General features: G+C 38.5%; 1 long non-coding RNA gene across 4 annotated transcripts in view; it reads left to right on the top strand.

Annotated features, from left to right (window-relative positions):
* Positions 1-23,886, top strand: part of LOC127492741 (uncharacterized) — a 296,618-nt gene that overhangs the window by 78,593 nt on the left and 194,139 nt on the right. Inside the window, exon 3 of one of the 4 annotated variants that reach the window (XR_016220178.1) lies at positions 71-389. The exons of 2 other annotated variants lie outside the window; for them this stretch is intronic. This is a non-coding gene — a long non-coding RNA (uncharacterized LOC127492741). Of the gene's footprint in view, positions 1-70; positions 390-23,886 lie in introns of those variants that run through there. One more of the 4 variants, XR_016220180.1, reaches the window with a different exon arrangement.

Raw genomic sequence — 23,886 nt, 5'->3', positions numbered from 1 at the left:
AGAAGAAAAGGAATAAAGATAGATAATAAATAGTTGAGACATCATGATGGATAATTTCCTCCTTTAACAGATCCTGGAAGCTCAGAAAACACCAAGAAGAGGATAAATGTCAAGAAAACTATACCCTAAACTATCATATGAAAATGATTGAGAAGCAAAGATAATGAAAAAAATCCTGAAAGAAACCTGTGGGAAAAATGTGTCAACTACATAGGAGCAAAGATAAGGATTACATCCAAGTTCTCTCAAGAAAACATTCAAGTGTGAAGAGAATGGAGTTAAAAAGTGCTGAGAAAAACAAAAACAACATGCAACAATCTATAATTCCATATCGGGACAAGTTATCCCCCCACTAAAGCAAAAGAAATAAAGACTTTCTCAAACAAAAATTGAGGGAATTTGTTGCCAGAAACCCTGTTTTGCAAGGAATGTTGTAAGAAGTTCTTTAGGGGGCTAGCACTGTGGCATAGCAGGTAAAGCTACCACCCACGAAGCTGGCACCCATATTGGTTCATGTCCCAGCTGCTCTGCTTCTGATATAGTTCTCTGCTAATAGCCCGAGAAAGGCAATGAAAGATGGCCCAAGTGTTTATGCCCCTGCCACCCACATGGGAGACCTGGATGGAGCTCCTGGCTCCTGGCCCCTAACCGTGGCTGCTGTGGCCATCTGGGGAGTGAACTAGCAGATAATCTCTCTTTTTTGGTAACTGTGACTTTCAAAATAAACAAATTTAAAAAAATAAGTTTTTTTAAAGACTTTCTTAGAAAGGAAGATGATGTAGATCAGAAATTGGGATCTATGTAAAGAAAGGAAGCGCATTAGAGAAAAATTGTGAAGATTTTGTTTCTTAATTGATCCAACACATAACACTTTATTAAAAAATAATAATTTAATTATTTTTGAATGCATATGTGTATATATACATATACTTCTGCCTAAGTGAAATTAATGGCAGAAACGATACAAAAGAAGAATGAATTAGGAAGAAAGGAATTGGGATTCTTTTGTTATTATAAGGGATTGGCATTATTTGTAAGCAATGCAGTGCTGATTGAAAGTTAATCTGATACAGTTGTAAATGTATATTGCAAACTTTAAGTAAACCACTAAAAAAGTAGGATAATTTATAACTAAGAGAAAATAAGATCACAGAAGATGCTGTATTAAAATTACAAAAGGCAGAAAGAGTGGAAATAAACAACAGGAACATAAAATATAGACAGTAGATAGAAAACGGTAATGAATGATACTTACTCAACTATATCAATCCTTTGAATATCAATGCTGTAAATGTACCAATTAAAAGAGAGGTCATCAGAGTGGGTCAAAATTTAAGAACCTATATATGTTGTCTATAAGAATTCCACTTTAAATGTAAAGATTGTCTTAAATTAAAAGTAAATGGATGTGTCAACAGGAAGTAGCTCTAAAGACAGATCATTGTCCCTGTACCCCTCCTGGACTTTTGGGACTAATGTAATCCCATACAACTCCTGCTTTATAAAAAACAAAAGGGGGGAATATTAGTAATATGGTGCAGTCTAATCTATGGCGCATCTACACCTTGACACCAGCCTAGGCTCTAGTCCCTGCCGCCATTGCTGGAAACCAAGTGGCCACATGGCCCAACCACTGGTGTCAAGCTCCACCCCCATCCTAATGGGATTTGCTGCTCCTACTCCCCCCCCCCCAAAGTTTTAAAAGGACCTGCTCCTGAATGCGTGGTACTCGCTCTCTGTCTCCTGAACTCTGTCTCTGTCTCTCTCTCTTACGCTCTCCTTTTCCCTCTTTTCCTTCTTCGCCCCTTCCCTCCAGTCTGTTAGGTTTCCCCCAATAAACTCTTTCCCTTAAAAGAAAAGTAAATGAATGGAAAGAGATAGCCCAGGCTAATACCTACCAAAGAAAAAATGTGAGTTATTATATTTATTTCAGAATATACACCAGAGCAAAGTTAGCAGGGATAGAGAAGGTCATTATATAATATTAAAGTGGTCAAGAAAATGTAACAATTCTTAGTGTATATGTAAATGATAAGAGTATCAACACATGTGATACATATTTCTTCTGATCCCGTAGCATTAAAATGATAATAAAATAATACTATGAAAACCCCTATGACCACAAATAAAGAATACTATAAACAATTCTATGCTCACAAGTTTAGTAACCTGGATGACATACACCAATTCCTTTAAAGTCAAACTAGGAAAACTAACACAAGAAGAAATCAGTGATCTGAATAGGAATATACCTATTGGAGAAATTAATTCAATAACCAATAAAAATCCAAAGCACTAGTCTCAGGTGGTTTACTGGTAAATTCTATAAGACGTTTAATAACAAAATTATACCAATTCTCTGCAATTTATTCTAGATGATAGGGTCAGAGAAAACACTTCTTGTTCATTATTTAATTAATATAAAGAGAACAGATTTCATGTGTTTCACAAGTACAATTCTAAGAAGCTAACCATATTTCCCTTCCTTTATCCTCCCTCCCTTAATTCCTTCTCCTTCCTTCCTTTCTTTTTGTCCTTTACTTTTTTTTCTTTTTTTTTAACTTTTATTTAATGAATATAAATTTCCAAAGTACGACTTATGGATTACAATGGCTTCCCCCACATACCGTCCCTCCCACCCACAACCCTCCCCTTTCCCACTCCCTCTCCCCTTCCATTCACATCAAGATTCATTTTCGATTATCTTAATATACAGAAGATCAGCTTAGTATACCTTAAGTAAGGATTTCAACAGTTTGCTCCCACACAGAAACATAAAGTGAAAAATAATAGATGATTTTTTAAATGATGGTGAAATCAGATCAGACCTATTGTCATGTTTAATCCCAGTGAGAGTCAAGTTGGGAATTGATAATTTCTTTTTTTTTTTTTTTTTTGTTACAGAAGATCAGTTTAGTATGCATTAAGTAAGGATTTCAACAGTTTGCACCCCCATAGAAACACAAAGTGAAATATATTGTTTGAGTACTCGTTATAGCATTAAATCTCAATGCACAGCACATTAAGGACAGAGATCCTACATGAGGAATAAGTGCACAGTGACTCCTGTTGTTGACTTTACAAATTGACACTCCAGTCTATGGCATCAGTAATCTCCCTATGCTCCAATCATGAGTTTCCAAGGCTATGGAAGCCCTCTGAGTTCTCCAACTCTTATCTTGTTTAGACAAGGTCGTAGTCAAAGTGGAGGTTCTCTCCTCCCTTCAGAGAAAGGTACCTCCTTCTTTGAAGACCTGTTCTTTCCACTGGGATCTCACTCACAGAGATCTTTTTGCCAGAATGTCTTGGCTTTCCATGCCTGAAATACTCTCATGGGCTTTTCAGCCAGATTCGAATGCCTTTAGGGCTGATTCTGAGGCCAGAGTGCTATTTAGGACATCTGCCATTCTATGAGTCTGCTGAGTATCTCACTTCCCATGTTGGATCACTCTCCCCTTTATTTATTCTATCGGTAAGTGTTAGCAGGTACTAGACTTGTTTATGTGCTCCCTTTGACTCTTAGTCCTTTCATTATGATCAATTGTGAACTGAAATTGATCACTTGGACTAGTGAGATGGCATTGGTACATGCCACCTTGATGGGATTGAATTGGAATCCCCTGGTATGTTTTTAACTCTACCATTTGGGGCAAGTGTCGCTCCCCCTCTTCGTGGAGGAACGACACAGGACCCTGCGCTGTTCTTTTGTCTGCTCGGCCCTCCCCGGGTTTGCTGCTAGTTCTTCCCGGGTTGGCTACCGTCCCTTCCACCTCCGTGGAAGGGCGGTTCCCCCTAGCCACTTTCCCCACTTCCGCGGGGGAGCGGCACACCGCCGGCCGGCTCTCTCAGGGGCTGCACAGGTGTTCCTTTAGATAGATGTTCCCTTTAGATGTTCCTGGTGCATGTTGTCTCTCTCCTCCTTTATAGTCCTCTTCCCCCAATCCCAACTCTGCTACCCACACGCCGAGTATGCTGCTCTCCTCCAATCAGGAGCAGGTCCTACAGTTTATTGGTTGAACTGGAGGCAGCTGTGTAGAAGCTGTTTTTCTCCTCTCCCAGCACCATATTGTGGGAGAGCAGATGCATAGAATAAGTCTTAATTCCAGTAACTTAGTCTAGTCCGAGTTGCTCCCAGTTGCTCCCCACAGGCAAGTCAGCTTGAGCATGTCCCAAATTATATATCTCTTCCCTCTCTTATTCCCACTCTTATGTTTAACAGGGATCACATTTCAGTTAATTTTCAACACTTAAGAATAACTGTGTGATAATTACAGAATTAAACCAGTCATATTAAGTAGAACAGATAAAAAAAACTACTAAGAGGAATAATGTATTAAGTTGTTCATTAACAGTCAGGGCTATGCTGATCAAGTCACCGTTTCCCATAGTGTCCATTTCACTTCAACAGGTTTCCTTTTTGGTGTTCAGTCAGTTGTCACCGATCAGGGAGAACATATGGTATTTGTCCCTTTGGGACTGGCTTATTTCACTCAGCATGATGTGTTCCAGATTCCTCCATTTTGTTGCAAATGACTGGATTTCATTGTTTCTTACTGCGGTATAGTATTCTAAAGAGTACATATCCCATAATTTCTTTATCCAGTCTACCATTGATGGGCATTTAGGTTGGTTCCAGGTCTTAGCTATTGTGAATTGAGCTGCAATAAACATTAGGGTGCAGACCGCTTTTTTGTTTGCCAATTTAAATTCCTTTGGGTAAATTCCAAGGAGTGGGATGGCTGGGTCAAACGGTAGGGTTATCTTCAGGTTTCTGAGGAATCACCAGACTGACTTCCATAGTGGCTTGACCAGTTTGCATTCCCACCAACAGTGGGTTAGTGTCCCTTTTTCCCCACATCCTCGCCAGCATCTGTTGTTGGTAGATTTCTGCATGTGAGCCATTCTAACTGGAGTGAGGTGAAACCTCATTGTGGTTTTGATTTGCTTTTCCTTGATTGCTAGTTACCTTGAACATTTTTTCATGTGCCTGTTGGCCATTTGGATTTCCTCTTTTGAGAAATGTCTATTGAGGTCCTTGGCCCATCTCTTAATTGGGTTGTTGGTTTTGTTTTTGTGGAGTTTCTTGATCTCTTTGTAGATTCTGGTTATTAACCCTTTATCTGTTGCATAGTTTGCAAATATTTTTTCCCATTCTGTCGGTTGTCTCTTCACTCTCCTGACTGTTTCTTTTGCAGTACAGAAACTTCTCAATTTGATGCAATCCCAATAGTTGATTTTGGCTTTGACTGCCTGTGCCTCCCGGGTCTTTTCCAGAAATTCTTTGCCTGTGCCAATATCTTGAAGGGTTTCTCCAATGTTCTCTAGTAACTTGATGGTGTCAGGTCGTAGATTTAGGTCTTTAATCCATGTTGAGTGGATTTTTGTGTAAGGTGAAAGGTAGGGGTCTTGCTTTATGATTCTGCACGTGGAAATCCAATTTTCCCAGCACCATTTATTGAATAGACTGTCCTTGCTCCAGGAATTAGTTTTAGATCCTTGATCAAATATAAGTTGGCTGTAGATGTTTGGGTTGATTTCTGGTGTTTCAATTCTGTTCCATTGGTCTATCCATCTGTTTCTGTACCAGTACCATGCTGTTTTGATTACAACTGCCCTGTAGTATGTCCTGAAATCTGGTATTGTGATGCCTCCGGCTTTGTTTTTGTTGTACAAGATTGCTTTAGCTATTCGAGGTCTCTTGTGCCTCCATATGAATTTCAGCACCATTTTTTCCAGATCTGAGAAGAAGGTCTTCGGTATCTTGATTGGGATTGCATTGAATCTATAAATTGCTTTTGGGAGAATGGACATTTTGATGATATTGATTCTTCCAATCCATGAGCATGGAAGATTTTTCCATTTCTTGGTATCCTCTTCTATTTCTTTCTTTAAGGTTTTGTAATTTTCATCGTAGAGATCTTTAACGTCCTTGGTTAAGTTTATTCCAAGGTATTTGATTGTTTTTGTAGCTATTGTGAATGGGATTGATCTTAGAAGTTCTTCCTCAGCCATGGCATTGTCTATGTATACAAAGGCTGTTGATTTTTGTGCATTGATTTTATACCCTGCTACTTTGCCAAACTCTTCTATGAGTTCCAATAGTCTCTTAGTAGAGTTCTTTGGGTCCCCTAAATAAAGAATCATGTCATCTGCAAAGAGGGATAGTTTGAGTTCTTCCTTCCCAATTTGTATCCCTTTAATTTCTTTTTCTTGCCTAATAGCTCTGGCTAGAACCTCCAGAACTATATTGAATAGCAGTGGTGAGAGTGGACATCCCTGTCTGGTACCAGATCTCAGTGGAAATGCTTCCAACTTTTCCCCATTCAATAGGGTGTTGGTTGTGGGTTTTTCATAGATTGCTTTGATTGTATTGAGGAATGTTCCTTCCAAACCCAGTTTGCTTAGAGTTTTCATCATGAACGGGTGTTGTATTTTATCAAATGCTTCCTCTGCATCTATTGAGATAATCATATGGTTTTTCTTCTGCAGTCTATTAATGTGGTGTATCACATTGATTGTCTTGCGCACATTAAACCATCCCTGCATACCAGGGATAAATCCCACTTGGTCTGGGTGGATGATCTTTCTGATGTGTTGTTGCATTCTATTGGCGAGAATTTTATTGAGGATTTTTGCATCTATGTTCATCAGGGATATTGGTCTGTAATTCTTTCAGTGCTGCATCTTTTTCTGGCTTAGGAATTAAGGTGATGCTGGCTTCATAGAAAGAATTTGGGAGGATTCCCTCTTCTTCGATTGTTCTGAATAGTTGGAGAAGAATTGGAGTTAGTTCTTCTTTAAATGTCTGGTAGAATTCAGCAGTGAATCCATCTGGTCCTGGGCTTTTCTTTGTTGGGAGGGCCTTTATTACTGTTTCAATTTCTGTCTCAGTTATGGGTCTGTTTAGGTTTTCTATGTCTTCCTGGTTCAATTTAGGTAGGTTGCATGTGTCCAGGAATCTATCCATTTCTGATAGGTTTCCCTGTTTGCTGGCATACAAGTCCTTGTAGTAATTTCTGATGATTCTTTTTATTTCTGTGGTGTCTGTTGTTACATTTCCTTTTTCATCTCTGATTTTATTGATTTGGGTCTTTTCTCTTCTTTTTTTTGTTAGTTGGGCCAATGGGGTGTCAATTTTGTTTATTTTTTCAAAAAACCAGCTCCTCGTTTGTCTGATTTTTTGTAATGTTTTTCTTGATTCAATCCTGTTGATTTCTTCTCTGATTTTAATTATTTCTCTTCTCCTACTAGATTTGGGTCTGGTTTGCTGTAGGTTTTCTAGATCCATGAGGTGAATTGAAAGCTCATCTATTTGGTGCTTTTCCAATTTCTTGATGTAGGCACCTATTCATATAAACTTTCCTCTTAACACTGCTTTTGCTGCATCCCATAAGTTTTGGTATGTTGTGCTGTTATCCTCATTTACTTCCAGAAAGTTTTTGATTTCTCTTTTGATTTCTTCTATGACCCATTGTTCATTCAGGAGCATGTTGTTCAATCTCCATGTGTTTGCGTATGCTCTAGGGATTCCTGAGTTGCTAATTTCCAACTTCATTCCTTTATGGTCTGAGAAGCTGCATCGTATGATTCTAATTCTTTTGAATTTGCTGAGACTTGCTTTATGGCCTAGTATGTGGTCAATCCTAGAGAAGGTTCCATGTACTGCTGAGAAGAATGTAAAGTCTTTAGCTGTAGGATTGAAAGTTCTGTATATATCTGTTAGATCCATTTGGGCTATAGTGTCGTTTAAATCTACTGTATCCTTGTTGATCTTCTGTCCTATTGATCTGTCTATTTCTGAGAGTGGAGTATTGAAGTCCCCCAGTACTATTGTATTGGGGTCTAAGTCTCCCTTTAAGTCCGTTAATAAATCTTTTAGATAAACTGGTGCCCTGTAGTTATGTGCATATACATTGATAATTGTTATATCTTCTTGTTGTATTGATCCCTTAATCATGATATAGTGCCCCTCTTTGTCTCTCTTAACAGTTTTTGTGGTAAAGTTTATGTTGTCTGATATTAAGATGGCTACGCCCGCTCTTTTTTCATTTCTGTTGGCATGGTATATCTTTTTCCAGCCTTTCACTTTCAGTCTGTATGGATCTTTGTTGGAAAGATGTGTTTCTTGTAAGCAGCAAATAGATGGGTTTTGTTCCTTAACCCAATCAGCCAATCGGTGTCTTTTAACTGGACAGTTCAGGACATTCATGTTCAATGTGACTAATGATAAGTGGTAACTTTGCCCTGCCATTTGCCAAAGATAAGTTCTAATATATGCTTTGAATTCCCTGTGATCTTTTACTGTGAGCTTTCCTTCCTTGGTTTCCTTCCTTTACCTTCTTTCATATTGATGACCGTGTTTCTGTGTTTCTGTGTGTAACACATCTTTAAGCATCTTTTGCAGGGCTGGACGAGTGGCAACAAATTCTTTCAATTTCTGTTTGCTATGAAAAGTCTTTAGTTCACCTTCATTCACAAATGATAGCTTTGCAGGATATAATATTCTGGGCTGGCAGTTTTTCTCTCTTAGTACCTGGGCTATATCTCACCATTCCCTCCTAGCTTGTAGAGTTTCTGATGAGAAGTCAGCTGTGAGTCTGATTGGAGATCCTCTGAGAGTAATCTGACGTTTCTCTCTTGCACATTTTAGGATCTTTTCTTTATATTTCACTGTGGAGAGTTTAATTACAACGTGTTGTGGTGAGGATCTCTTTTGGTCGTGTTTATTAGGGGTTCTGTGAGCTTCCTGTACTAGGATTTCTCTGTCCTTCTCCAAACCTGGGAAATTTTCTGCTAATATCTCACTAAAAAGGCCTTCTAATCCTTTCTCTCTCTCCATGCCTTCAGGAACTCCTAGAACCCGAATGTTGGGTTTTTTAATAGTATCCTGTAGATTCCCAACAATATATTTTAGATTTCTAATTTCCTCATCTTTTCTTTGGTCTGACTGTATCCTTTCCTGTTCTCTGTCTTCTAAGTCCGATATTCTCTCTTCTGCTTCACCCATTCTGTTTGTAAGGCTCTCTATTGTGTTTTTCATTTGATCTATTGAATTCTTCACTTCAGTCACTATCACAATTTCCTGTTGTACTAGTTGTTTCGTTTCATTTTGATTCCTCCTTAATATTTCATTTTCACGAGGGAGATTTTCTATCTTGTCCATTAAGGATTTCTGTAGTTCAAGGATTTGTTTTTGAGAACTTCTTAATGTTCTTATCAATTTTTTGAGATCTGCTTCTTGCATTTCTTCTATGTCATCATCTTCATAATCTTGAATTGGGGTGTCTTTTTCATTTGAGGGCGTCATGGTGACTTCCTTGTTTTTATTACCTCGGTTTTTGCGTTTGTTATTTGGCATATTGGAGATACTTGGTTTCTTCACTGCAGTGCTTTTTCTTGTTATACTATGACTCTAGATTAAGTGGACTATGTGTTTTTGATGGAGCCTTAGGGCTTGAGATGGGTGTGGCCTGAGAGCTCTGTTTGGTGTGCCAAAGGTGACACTCCCAGGTTAGGCGTGGTAAATCTCTCTCTCTCTCTTTCTTTTTTTTTTTTTTTTTGATTCAAAAGGGAAGTAATTCCGCACAGCTGAACGAAGTTGGAGGTAGTTAGCAGGCAAATGATATACCCACAGGAGCCAGAGATCGGAAGCTCTTTCCCAAGGACCACACAGGGAATCTGTTCGGCCCTCAGAATGGGCTCAAAGTCTCCTTCAGTCTCCCACTGGGTTGCCAAAGTTACGGAATTGTAGCGTCTCTGGAGAGTGCTCACGTGAATTCTGTGAGTTCTCTCCCCACCGTCTCTTTTTTCACAGTCTCAGCTCAGTGGCACCACAAATTTACTAGGTCCTAATCTCCTGTTAATTCGCCCCGCCCAGAGTCAGGTTTTTCTGCTAGGCTCAGGGCCAGTGCAGACCTGAGGTCACTCTGCTTATGACGTATGTCCAAGATGGCGCCTGCTCTTTGTCTTGCTCGCCCTTGAGAGGTGAGGGGAGAGAGAGAAACCCGTGTCCGTACCAGTCACCTTTTTTTTTTTCTCTCTCTCTCTCTTCCAGTTAGCCTGGTGAACTTTCCACCCCCGGGAGTCGTTCCCTCTAGTCTCCTCTCTCCGCTTGCCTGCCGGTGTCTCGGGCTATTGAGGTTCGGCTCACCTCACGTTCCAGCGCTGGTGTGTTGAGTCTGCCGCTGGTGTCCCAAACTGTGGGCTCCCACGCTCTCCACGCAGGTCCGCTGTGAATCACGTGTTCCGGAAGAGTTTCTTTTGCTGTTTCCTCCCCTACTCTTCCTTGAACCTGCAGTATCTCCACTTTTATTAAACTATCTCTCCCCGGACTATCAGTGTGCTCCCTTCCTATTCCGCCATCTTGCCTCCTCCCCCTCTTTTTGTCCTTTACTTTTTGCAATAACTTAAATTAAATTTACTTTACAAGCACAGGCTTAATGCACCACTAACCATGATGCTACTTCCTCATAAAACATATATAAAGCCAGCCCTATCCCAGTACCAAAACCAGACAAAGCCATTATGAGAAAACTACAAACCAAAATGGTGGAGTTAGAAATGTGCCAGGGGATTCCAATACAATCCCATCAAGATTGCATGTACCACTGCCATCTCACTAGTCCAAGTGATCAATTTCAGTTCACAATTGATCACACTGATAGGTCTAAGAGTCAAAGGGATCACACAAACTAGACTAGTGTCTGCAAATACTAACTGATAGAATAAAAAAGGGAGAGAACGATTCAACATGGGAAGTGGGATACACAGCACACTCATAGAAGGGCAGATGTCCTAAACAGCACTCTGGCCTCAGAATCAGCCCTGAAGGCATTCGGATCTGGCTGAAGAGCCCATGAGAGTATTTTAGGTATGGAAAGCCAAGACACTCTGGGAAAAAAAAAAAAAAAAAGGACCTAAGTGCAAGGTCTCTGCAAGTGAGATCCCAGTAGAAAGAATGGGCCATCCAAGAAAGAGGTACCTTTCTCTGAAGGGAGGAGAGAACTTCCACTTTGACTATGACCTTGTCTAAATAAGATTGAAGTCAGCGAACTCAAGAGGCTTCCATAGCTTTGGCAACTCATGACTAGAGCCTAGGGAGATTTCTGATGCCATAAACAAGAGTGTCAAATTGTTAAGTCAACAACAGGAGTCACTGTGTACTTACTCCTCATGTGGGCTCTCTGTCCTTAATGTGTTGTCCAATGTGAAGTAATGCTATAACTAGTACTCAAACAGTATTTTACACTTTATGTTCTGTGTGGGTGCAAACTGATGAAATCTTTACTTAATATATACTAAATCGATCTTCTGTATATGAAGATAATTGAAAATGAATCTTGATGTGAATAGAATGGGAGAGGGAGCGGGAGATGGGAGGGGTGCAGGTGGGAGGGAAGTTATAGGGGGGAAAAAGCCATTGTAATCCATACACCGTACTTTGGAAAATTATATTTACTAAATAAAAGTTTAAAAAAAACCTACAAACCAATACCTTCATGAACATAGGTAGAAAATTCCTCAACAAAATATTGGCAAATTAAACTCAATTATAAACAATGATCAGGTGAGATTCGTCCTAGGTATGCACAGCTGGTTCAATATCCAAAAATAAATTAATGAAATCCATCACTTCATGAGGCCAAATAAAACTTAAATGATCCAAGAGCAGATACAGGAAAAGCATTTGACAAAATTCAATGCCAATTCATGATAAAAAAAAAAAAAAACCTCAGTAAACTCGTAAAAAACTGAATCTTCCTTAATCTAATCAAGTGTATTTGCAAAATACCTACAGCTAACATTATACTTCATGATTAGATACTAGAAATTTTCCTACTGAGATCAGGAACAAGACAAACATGTCTCCACATGCCTCAATTTTCAACATTGAGCTGGAAATCATAGCTAATGCAGTAAGAAAAGTCAAGGAAATGTATACTGGTTAGAAAGGAGGAAATAAAACTACCTTCCTTCTCAGATAAAGCTTGTCTCTGTAGAAAAATCAAAAGAACAGATAAAAACAAAATGAAACAAACAACTTCCTGGAACCATGTGATTGTATCAAGGTGTCAGGATTCAAGTAGCAAAAGTTCTCTATAAGAAGCATGAGTGTAACTGGGATCACATGACCTTAAGAAATTTACATATCTTGTGTCCTAGCTGCTACACCTCTAAAATGAAGCCCTTGATTTGCATGATCAATCTGACATTATTTCCATTTCTAATAATCTATGATTTTGAAATTTTTTTTTGAAATTTCAAATGTAAGTTCTGGTCAACATATAAAGGACTGAAAAGTTCACCATTTGTAGTCCATATTCTTTTGTATATGAAATCCATTTTGAGCAACTAAATAATTTCTGACCTCAAAAAATAATACTCTGACAAAAATAATACTTTTATTGCTTCAAGTATACTCTGAAAGATGAAACAGCATATTCTTGTTGGAATTATTACAGTTCTACATTGAAGCTTTCCACTTTGTCATTAATATATAACTTTCTGTTTGACTTTAATAAATTGGATCACATTATTTCTTTGGTATGAGTCTCTTCATTTATGGAACAAAAATTCAAAGTCTCTAATTCCTCCCAAATCAAAGATTATATGTTTTTATGATTCAGTTCTAAAATATTTTTACCTCAAGTGATATTGCGATTCAGCATTTTTTCATGTAATATGTCCTAAGTTATCATTATGTGCTTCTATCAGTGTTCATGCTTTTCAAAGTGGGTATGTGAAACATACGTTATATAATAATTTTTTAAAAAACTCAAACAAGTATAAGACTGAAGCTAGGAAATACAAACTAAAATTTCTCAGTGATGAATAGCACTTATTAAATTAACAACTTGAAAACACTACAAGATTGTTACTCCTCTCCAGTAGAGAATGTGGCATAGAGTCTCATGGTTCTCAGTAATGTACCATATACACAAATACAACAAAGCTGGATGTTTTTAAATGCTTTTTGGTATGAATTCCTTAGAACTTTTGATGTAGAGTTTTTACTTTGAAGTTTACAACATCCAAGCCACCAGTTATAAAACACAAAGAAGGCTCTTATATAACATCCATGTGAAGGAATTATTTCCTACCCTGTACCACTTGCCATGATTTTTAACTATGTCTGAGATCAGTTAGCATTATCAAAAATCATTTTCTATAAGACATTTGAATATGATCATCTAAAGCTGAGCAACACAGATTTTATAATAGTTAATATATGTACATATTAAACATATATTCTTTATATTCTCACATGCATGTTTTCCCTTTTGTTCTGTAATGCTTTCTTGAATTCCTGCTGGGATTTAGATGACCTTGATTATATACTTCAGACTTTGTTACTTATTAGCTATGTGATGTTTGGTTATTTTCCTAACACCTCAAGGGTTTGTTCTTTATAGAATAAGAGGGTTTATAGCGGTTTTTTTTTTTAAGATTTTGTTTATTTTATTTGAGAGGCAGAGTTACAGACAGTGAGGGGGAGAGAGAGAGAATGGTCTTCCTTCCATTGGTTCACTCCCCAAATGGCTCAACGGCCGGAGCTGCACCAATCCGAAGCCAGGAGCCAGGTGCTTCCTTCTGGTCTCCCATATGGGTGCAGGGGCCCAGGGAGTTGGGCCATCCTCCGCTGCTTTCACAGGCCATAGCAGAGAGCTAGACTGGAAGTGGAGCAGCTGGGACTAGAACTGGCGCCCATATGGGATGCCGGTGCCACAGGTGGAGGATTAACCTACTGTGCCACAGCACTGGCCCCTATAGTGGTTCTTGATCTCTCTTTTGGTTATGGGCCCGTTTGTGAGTCTGATGAAAGTCTAGAAGCTCTCTCCCAATAATTTAAGAATGCATGTTTCTACTACATTTTTCATGCCTTTAAGGAGGTCATAGATTTCCTGGAGTACATTCATGGGCCTAAGCGTGAGAATAACTGGACAGGAAACATTTGAACTTTACATTTCTAGTGTTAGAATTCTCAAAGTAACTTTAAAATCACAAATAATGAAATAATTACTAATGAATTATTTGTGTAAACTCAGAATTTCCCTTTGAGTTTCTTCAGATAACCTCAGGATATTTTCCTAATGACCCCAAACCTCTGACCTGGATGATTTTTCTTTTTATTGGCACACATAAATTGTATATATTTCTGCAAGCATTGTGTGATGGTCACCATATGTAAACACTGTGCGATGTTCAAGGCACAATAACATCTCTGTCTCCTAATTTTCATTTATTTGTGGTGAACATTAACGATCCTTCTAGCTTTTATAAAATATATGGTACATTATTGTTATCTGTGATAATATATCAAAAATGTGTGGAAAATGGAAACAAAATATAAGTGTTTTGTTGCAATTTTTTGTCTCTTTGTTAATTGCTTCTTCTTCTGTGCAGATGCTTTTAGTTTGATATAATTCCACTTGTCTATTTTTTGTTTCCTATGCTTCTGGGATCTTACTGAAGAAATCCTGGCTCAGTCCGATGTCCTGAAGCTTTTATGTTACGCTTTATTCCAGGAGCTTCACAATGTCAGGTCTTACATTTAAGTCGTTCACCCACAAAAAAATTAAATTACTTTTATTTATTTGAGAGGCAGAGAGAGACAAACAGACAAAGAAGGATAGAGAAAGTTCCTGTCTACTGGTTCATTCCCCAAATGCCCACAATGGCCAGAGCTGGGTTGGGACCAGACTTAGGAGATGTTATCTCCCATGTAGTTCCAGGAAACCAATTACCTCCATCACTACTACTTCCAGGGTCTGCATTGGCAGAAAACTGGAGTCAGAGCTCAGATGTGGGATGTAGATGTCTAATCCACTAAGCTAACTATCCAATCCTTTAATCATTTTGAGTAGATTTTTTTGTATTTGGTGGGAGATGAGGGTCTAGTTTCATTCTTTTCTATATGGATATCCAATTTTGAGCACCACTTATTGAAGATGCTGTCTTTCTCCATTGCATGCTCTTAGCACCTTTCAAAGATCAATTGTCTATAGATGCATGGGTTTACTTATACATATATTTATCTATTCTGTTCCATTGTTCTACATTATTGTTTTCACCCCAATACCATGTTGTTTTGATTACTATAGTTTTATAATATAATTTGAAGTCAGATAGTACAATGAGTCCTGCTTTGTCTCTTTTTGCTCAAGGTTTATTTAATTATTTAAGCTTTTCTTTCCTAGTTCCTTATGAATTTGGGTTTCTTTTAATAGTTCTGTGAAAATGTCACTGATATTTCATAAATATTATATTGAATATGTATACTGCTTTGGGTTGTATGGACATGTTAATAGTGGATGTATTCCCTTTTTTGGCTTTTATGTCATCAGTGTTTTGTGGATTTCATTATATATTTCTTTAATCTCTTCTGTAAAATTTATTCTTATGATTCTTATATACTTATTTATTTATTTAGCTATTGTAAATGGGATTGCTTTCTTGATTTCTTTCAATATCTTTATTTATTTGTTAGTTATTTGAAAGGCAGAGAGAGACAAAGAGAGTGAGAGCAAGAGCAAGCTCATTTATAGTCACTACTCAAATGCCTGCGACAGAGCCAGAAACAGGCCCTGTCCACAAGCATATCTCCAACACTGGTGGCATAAATTAAGGGAGCCTTCACCACTGCTTTCCAGTTTCTGTACTTGTGGGAAGCGAGAGTCAGGAGCCACAGCCACAAATAGAATACAGGCACTGTGACGTAGAATGCAAACATCATAACTACTAAGCTAAATGTCAACTCCTTTGTTGATTTCTTTTCCATTTCTATTGGCATTGAAACCATTCTTTTTTTTAAGATTTATTTTGTTTGTTTGAGAGGGAGGGAAAAAGGGAGGGAGGGAGAGAGAGAGAAAGAGAAAGAGGGAGAGAGAGAGAATCTTTCATCTGTTGGTTCACTCTCCAAATGGCTGCTGCAATAGCTGGGGCTGTAACAAGCTGAAGCCAGGAGCCAGGAACTTCCATGCCATGTGGGATAAATTCCTGAATACATACATATTACCTAGATTGAATCATGAAGAAATTAGCAATCTGAACAGATCAATACCATGAATTGGATTAGTAATAAAGTCTCCCCGTAAGGAAAATCCAAGGGTCATAAGGCTTCTTTGCTGAGTTCTATCTACTATTTAAATAATTTATTCAAATTAAAAGGAAAGGAAGTCTTCCAAATTCATTATGAAGCCAAGATTACCCTCAAACCAAAACCAAACAAGAATACAACAAAAAAGTACAAGTCAAACACAGATGCAAAATTCCTTAAAAAAATACTAGCAAATTGAACCCATCAGCACAAACAAAAAAATTATTCATCGGGATCAAATATGTTTCACCCCTAGTAAGCAAAACTGGCTCAACAAATGCGAATCAATCAACATGACACACCACATCAATGGCATGAAGGACAGAAACCATATGATCATTTTTATAGACACAGGAAAGATTTGATAACCTTTAGCATCACTTCATAATAAAAAGTCTAAACAAATTAGGTATACAAAGAATGTATCTCAACATACTAAAAACTAGAAATAACAAATGAATAGCTAGCATCATATTGAATGGGGAAAAGCTGAAATCTTTCTAAGATCTGGAACGAGACAAGTATGCCCACTTACATTGTCTCTATTTAACATGGTTCTATTTGTCTAGCCAGATCAATCAAGCAAGAGAAATAAATGCAGCAGATGATGACCCGAATATCTGGGCCCCTACCACCCAAGAGTTAGACTAGCTTGGAGTTCCTGGCTCTTGGCTTCAGTGTGGCCCAGCCTCGCTGTTCTGGCCATCTGGAGAGTGAACCACTGGGTGGAAGCGCGCGCACTCTCTCTCTCTGTCTGTCTGTGTGTCTGTTTTTCTTCTGTCTCTCCTTCTCTCTGTCACTCTGCCTTTCAAACAAACAAACAAATCTTAAAAAAAGAGGATTATGGAAGGGATACATTTTTTCGGGGGATAGCTGAGCAGTGGTTGTTGATTCAGACCTAGATGAAATCTAAACTATTTTTTTTTTAGATTTGTTACTAGGATTCTTTTTTGCTTTTTTAAAAAAAATTTTTTTACTGGATGTGTATGTTCTTTTCTGAAGCTATAAAGGACACTAGGGAAGAGGTTTCCTACCTGATCACTGATCCCAGATTGTGGTGTCAGTTTGGTAATTTAAGTAGATATAAGACTGTCACCCTTGTCATGATTGGTAGATCATGTAGTAAAATATTTGCTCTACGGAGTGAAACGCACTATTGTAAATACAGGTTGGCCTTAAACTGACACTGCATTAAGTGGAAATAAGCAGAAATACTAACTGGCATACACACAAGGTTTATTTCATTTAATCTTCACCACAACCCTCTAAGGGAGGCACTAATAGCATCATCATCCTCATCTCAGAGGAGAAAGCAGACGTGTTGGCAAAGTAACAGAGCAAGTATTATCGGAGCTGCAACCTGAATACATGAGTCTGAAGTCATAGGCCCTGGAGTCAACAATCACCCCATAACACCACCTTAGGTAAATTTGTTCATAAAAGAAGTTCATAGCATTACATACTGTCTCTCAGGTTTATGGACCACATGGAATACAGACACTATGGTTTTTGGCATAAGAATATTTATGAGTCATTGAACAAATATTTATGGAGCACTAATACAGAGCAGAAACCAGCATAGATGCTCAAGATTAGGCAATGAACAAAACCAACACAGAAATTCATGTCTGGCTTGCATTCGGATGGCGAAGAAACAGTTATTAAACAAAAAGAAAGATATTTTGCAGTCTGCTGGGGAGCGAGAAAAAAACGTGGAGCATAACAGGGAATTAAGTAAGGAAATGTTGGGAAACAGCTTTAAATGGGGATGAAGAGAGGCCCATTGAAACCTGAGCTTTTGAGAGGTGGCGATTTCACCGTTGCATATTTCTCTGACTTCATGGAAACACTTGGGGAGCCTTGAAGAAATGCTTAAGACTAGTACAAGTTTCTCTTTAGTCCAAAACATAGGCTTACATAGGCCTATGATAGTAATAGATTCAGCAGAATTTAAAAACGGAAAGTACAATACTCAGTCCTGTGCCCACAAAGCCAAGGTGCCAGGCTGCTGCTTTAGGCCAGCAGAATAAAGTGTGGGAAGAGCAGGTGCGCTGGATGTGGCCTGTGTGGCAGAAGCAAAGGAACGTTTTGGCCTAGTCAGTTGGTGCTTCCCAGTGAAACATCAGCGATATCTGGGACAAATGGCGTGCATTGTTCTGAAGCCTGTTGTAAAGTTTGCTAACAAAGAAGATGTCTAGTGTTTTACTAACTACCCTCCTTAGTCACTTCTGCTGCTGGGGCAAGCAGTGTGGGTTTTGTGGGAAAACTGCAAAGCGTCTTTGGCTTGTTTGTTCTTTTTCTTTACATATATGTGACTTTAGCCCAAAGCATTTATTTCTGACCCCTAAGTATATTTTTACTTCCTAACTATTCTAAAATACCCATAGGAACTATTGGGCAGTAACGTACGTTAGCTTGGTGGGTAAATTCTCAGATCCTTGAGGGCAGAATTGTGATTTATTCATATTTCTATCCAATCTATAAAGTGTAACCATGACTTGCATTGTAGGTTTACAATAGATACTGTAAATAAGGGTGTATAATTCAAGCAAGAAGGGGCACAGGTACAGGGGCCAAGAATCTGAAACTGTCTTCTCATCAGAGTTTTATCTTGCAGCACTGTCCTCAGAGCAGGCTATATTACTATCATGCCTATGTAAGTCTATGCTTTGGGCTAAAGAGAAACTTGTACTAGTCTTAAGTGTTTCTTCAAGGCTCCCCAAGTGTTTCCATGAAGTCAGAGAAAAATTCAAAGGCAGAGTTGCCACCTCTCAAAGCTCAGGTTCCAATGAGCCTCTCTTCATCCCCATTTAAAGCTGTCTCCCAGCATTTCCTTATTCAATTACCCGTTATACTTCATTTTTTTTTATTTCTTGCTCCCCAGTAGACTGTAAAATGTCTTTCTTTTTGTTTAATAACTGTTTCTTCCCAATCAGAATGCAAGCCAGTGGTGACAGGCAAGAACAGCAGTAAGAAATCAGTCTGAATCACATCTTTGAACATACAGTGCACTGTGGTGCAGTGGGTTAAACTATGGCTTTCAACATTGGCTGGCTGTTGCCTGAGCAAAGACACTCTGTCTCTCGATATGTCTCTCTCTTAGGAAACCACTTGCCTCTACATTTTGCAGTTTGCTTTAATGTGAAAAAGTTGATAAACGTTGGATAGAAAAACTCAGATGCAATTGTTTTTCTTTTTAAAATGGGAAGATGAGCATGGAAAGTGAGATTAAAGAGCAGTAAATTGTCATCTTGTCTGCCCTGGCTCCTCTGAAACTTTCTGTAATTTTTTTTTTTACGCACTGAATGAGAAGCTGTGTCTGACACTCCTGAGAAGAATATTACTTTCAGAGGTGACACCTAAATGCCCAGGCAACGGCTCTCTGGGTGGATCTGGCATTTTAAATAGCATATGGCAGGGATTTACTTCTGTCTGTATCAAAAAATGTCAGCCCATGTTTCGGAAAAAGTGAGTTTTCTTAAATGTCATATTTTCTTGACTCTGAAAGACTATCTTCAGCACTACTGCATAAAACTAATTTGTGACATTTATCTCCTTCTAAACATAGACACTTTCACCTACTCCAACTAATATTGAGTATCTTTTCTGTGTTTGATGTATTTCCAGTATGAATACAGTAGGTAAATATAATTTTATTTGATTTACTACTAAACAAATTTTAGGTTGGAAAAGTCTGAAATGAGTAATGGAGTCCATATTCCATAGTTCCAGATGTCCTTGGGAGGAAGTCCAAACATCTACAGGTGTGATGCAAGCGTCATCACAACCTGCCCCTGATGACCTTCCAAGCTCCAGGTTTTGTGCTTCTACCACACTGAAATACTTACAATTGTCTGAAACCCTTCTACTGGCATGTTCTCTGGGAAATGTCCTCCTCCTCACACCCTCAGTTCTCCAAAATTGAGGTCAGTTTCCTGAGCTACCAAAGCATCTGGTAGTATTTATCATACATTAGAGTTACCGATAAGCTAGGTGTGGGTACAGAGTGTATCTTCTACATTTTGCTTAGTCATATTTAGTCTGGTATGTAGGATGTGGTGAGACCAATGCAAGCCCATACTGAGTAAAGCAGGAAAACTGGAAATGCAAACAATATTCTGCTCACTGAATTTATGAATAATGTACTTTGGTATACCACATGCTCCAGGCATGCAGGAAGCATGCCTGTTTTTCTCACTGTTTTATCTCTGTGTTTACCACATTGTCTCATGTACAGTAGCAGCTCAGTAAAGGGGATTTAATAAGTGAGTTAAATGACCATAGTTACCTTAGTGTCTTCAAGATAAGGAATAGGAAAGAAGAGTCATTTAAAATTTGATACAGTCACCTTGAATCCATTTTAAGAGGAGTTCTATGTGTTGACAAAGAAGTTATTTTGCGGTAACATTTCTATTATATCTAATTTTTTATCTGACTTAAGATAGGTCAAGTTTTCTTAACTTTGGCACTAATGGCATTTGGGCTGGAAAGGTTCTGAATGTGTGTATTTGTGTGTGTAGGATGTTTAGCAGCCTCTACCAACTAAATGTCAGTAGCATCTACCACCCATTAATTGTGTTGTTTGTCATGGCTGAACACATCTCCAACTTTGCCACATATCTCTTTGGAGAAGAATCATCCCTGTTTGAGAATCATAGAGAAATAAATGTTTGTACAGGGGATTTCATTGATTAATTCCCATTGTATCAAGAGGTGGATTTGGCTTCAGTTAGTAGTTGTTGGTTTTGTTTAAGATTTTTTTTAAAAAATCCCTGTATATCCTCTGCAGCTTAAGACAACTGTTTAGCATTTGCCATTGTCACCTACTTTAGATTGATATCAATAATGGACCACTAAAGTTTTACAAACACCCTGGGGTGATGGGTCTGGGATGTTCTTTTCTGGTATTATTGCATTATTCTGGATTCCTTTTAACAATAAAAACATAAGACTGAGCCTGCAGACTTAGAATGAAACAATGAATAGAGATCCAAGTACACATAGCAATTTGTTCCCCCATGTATCTCTGCTTCTGCCTTTTCCCTACAGATTAAATGTACCCAACTTTTTTTTTTGTTTTAAATTCTTTATCACCTCTCTTATTTTAATTGCCAGCAGTTACTGCAGAAATGGTTTTCAAAAAACATCTGCAATGAAGTTCGATCACTATAAGATCAAGATCACTTATTCAATGCCTTTGTAATGCTATTTGACATCTAGCTATGCATCTAATCCTGGAGTAAGTGGTTCACTGGATTTATCTCATTTAAGTTCACAAAAGCTTGGCAATGTCAATAGTTACAATCTTCCTGAGAGAAATTAGATAAGCCAGGCAGCTTGCTCAAGATCACACAGATATAAACAGTAAGGTTGCATCTAAAACAGAATTCTGCCAATCTTTTCCGCAAAGGGATAGTTGATAAATATTTTCAGTGTTGTGGTACTTATCCTCTCTGCCACAACTAATTAGTTGTGGGAAAGCAGACATAGAGACTAGTCAGTGCATGGGTGTGTCTGTGTTCCAATAAAACTTTATCAATAAAAATAGCCTGTGGGCTACCACTAGCTGACCTTAGGTCTAGAATACAGTTTTATTTTCTCTTATGCTATATTAGCATCAAGAATGAAATATACTATACAGTGTATCTTCAATGTTCCATTAGCATTGCTTCAAGTCAAGTGTAACAGGAGCTCCCTGTACAAGGAAAGGAACACTCTTGAAACCAAACCAGGCTGAGTATTTTAGGCAATATTTCCCTTCTAGGCATGAATGTGGCCCTACCTCTAGGCAAAATTAGAGTTTAGGATGAGAATAATTACTTTAAATTTTTCCCTCTGGCCTTTTGGTCATAAAATAATGCTTATTCTCTAGCCTCACATACCATTTTGTCTGTTAACCTATTGTTTGAGAGACTTGACTGATTGTTTATATGCTTTTCAATATCCACCGGGTGGCTGATCACCAGTAGGTAAACCAGGTTAGAGCAGAGACCAGAAAAAAGTATATAGTAACTCTTGTTGAGCTATATACAATTCTTTTCACAGTTCACTGTGATTTTGTCATTGAAAATATATGTGGGGTCAGTGCTGTGGCACAGTAGGTTAAAGCCCTGGCCTGAAGTACCGGTATCCCATATGGGCGCTGGTTCATGTCCCGGATGCTCCTCTTCAGATCCAGCTCTCTGTTATGGCCTGGGAAAGCAGCAGAAGATGGCCCAAGTGCTTGGGCCCCTGCACCCAAGTGGGAGACCTGGAAGAAGCTCCTGGCTCCTGGCTTTGGATCAGCGTCGCTTGGGCCGTTGCGGCCATCTGGGGAGTGAACCAATGGATGGAAGACCTCTCTCTCTGTCTCTACCTCTCTCTGTAACTCTTTCAAATAAATTAAATAAATCTTTAAAAAAAAGAAAAATTTATGTAACAGAAATATTTACATCTCTAGTATTTTTTGGAAAAGCCATTCAACCTAAGTTTTTGACAAACACTATGCGATACTGAGAAAATTTTTTAATTGAACATTTGTTAGCCTCATAAAACATTTATGAAATTCAACACTCAAGTGTTTGGAAAAGTGGTATTTGGTTCACAAGATTCATATACTCTCAACTAATCCTATATAAACAAATACTACTCTATTTGTTTTTTGTTTTTAAAGATTTATTTATTTATGTATTTGAAAGCCAGAGTTACACGGAGAGAGGAGGGAGGGAGGAAGGGAGAGGGAGAGGGAGAGGGAGAGGGAGAGGGAGAGAGAGAGAGAGAGAGAGAGAGAGAGAAAGAGAGGTCTTTCATCCAATGGTTCACTCCCCAATTGGCCACAATGGCTGGAGCTGTGCCAATCTGAAGCCAGGAGCCAGGTGCTTCTTCTCAATCTCCCATGTGGGTTCAGAGGCCCAAGGACTTGGGCCATTTTCCACTGCTTTCCTAGGCCACAGTAGAGAGATGAATTGGAAGAGGAACAGCCAAGTCTCGAACCAGTGCCCATATGGGATGCCTGCGCTCCAGGCCAGGGCGTTAACCCACTGCACCACAGCACCGGCCCCACTCTATTTGTTTTATACTATCTTCTTTCAATTGGTTTCTACCTAATTGGACTAAGAGAATATAGCTTCTACTATCAGAAACTTGGGAGTTCCCCACTTCCTGGTGAACATAAAGTGGAAGACTTAAAATAAGAGTGATATTTAAACCTAGCACACAAAGACATTTTTTAGATTATGGGTATGTGAACTAGTAACAATGATCAGAGCTGGGTATAAAGAGTCTGAGTTTGGTTGTTCTGTGGGCGGGCAGAAAAGCAGTTTCAAGGAGGCAAGTGGGAGTGGAATTACAGAGCTCATGCTCCTCCACACTCCACATCATGCACATTTTGATATTAATGTCCTTGCTTGAAGGAAAGGCATCCTTTTTCAGCCAGACTTTCCCCATGAAAGTGCCTTAAAGGTCATTCCTCCAGAGGGGGAGATAAATACTGGTAGTGGCCTTGCATGGAATTACTGTACCTTCTGATCACTTTGCTGAGTTTTTGATGATTGCTGATATTAAGACCTAGTTACACCCTTTTGCAATTTCCTTCTGCTGCGATCATAATTTCTTGATATTTTCAATAAAATGTAGAATTCTATGGTTAGACAAATAGCAATATGGATAAGTGTAATTAGTTGTGTAATTGTGTGCTCTAGATTGATTTGGGCCCCTGTTCCATTCACAGATATGTAAAATGAATGATTATTTTGAGTTAGGTTTATATTATATTTTAAAAATCTCCTACTGCTTATTGAATCTGGTTTATA

The sequence above is a fragment of the Oryctolagus cuniculus genome, chromosome 14 (genome assembly GCF_051225735.1).
Source record: "Oryctolagus cuniculus isolate XC-2025 breed Fujian yellow rabbit chromosome 14, ASM5122573v1, whole genome shotgun sequence".
NCBI classification, from domain to species: Eukaryota; Metazoa; Chordata; class Mammalia; order Lagomorpha; family Leporidae; genus Oryctolagus; species Oryctolagus cuniculus.
The sequence above is the reverse complement of the archived record's forward strand: the minus strand, read 5'-3'. Positions and strand labels throughout refer to the sequence as shown.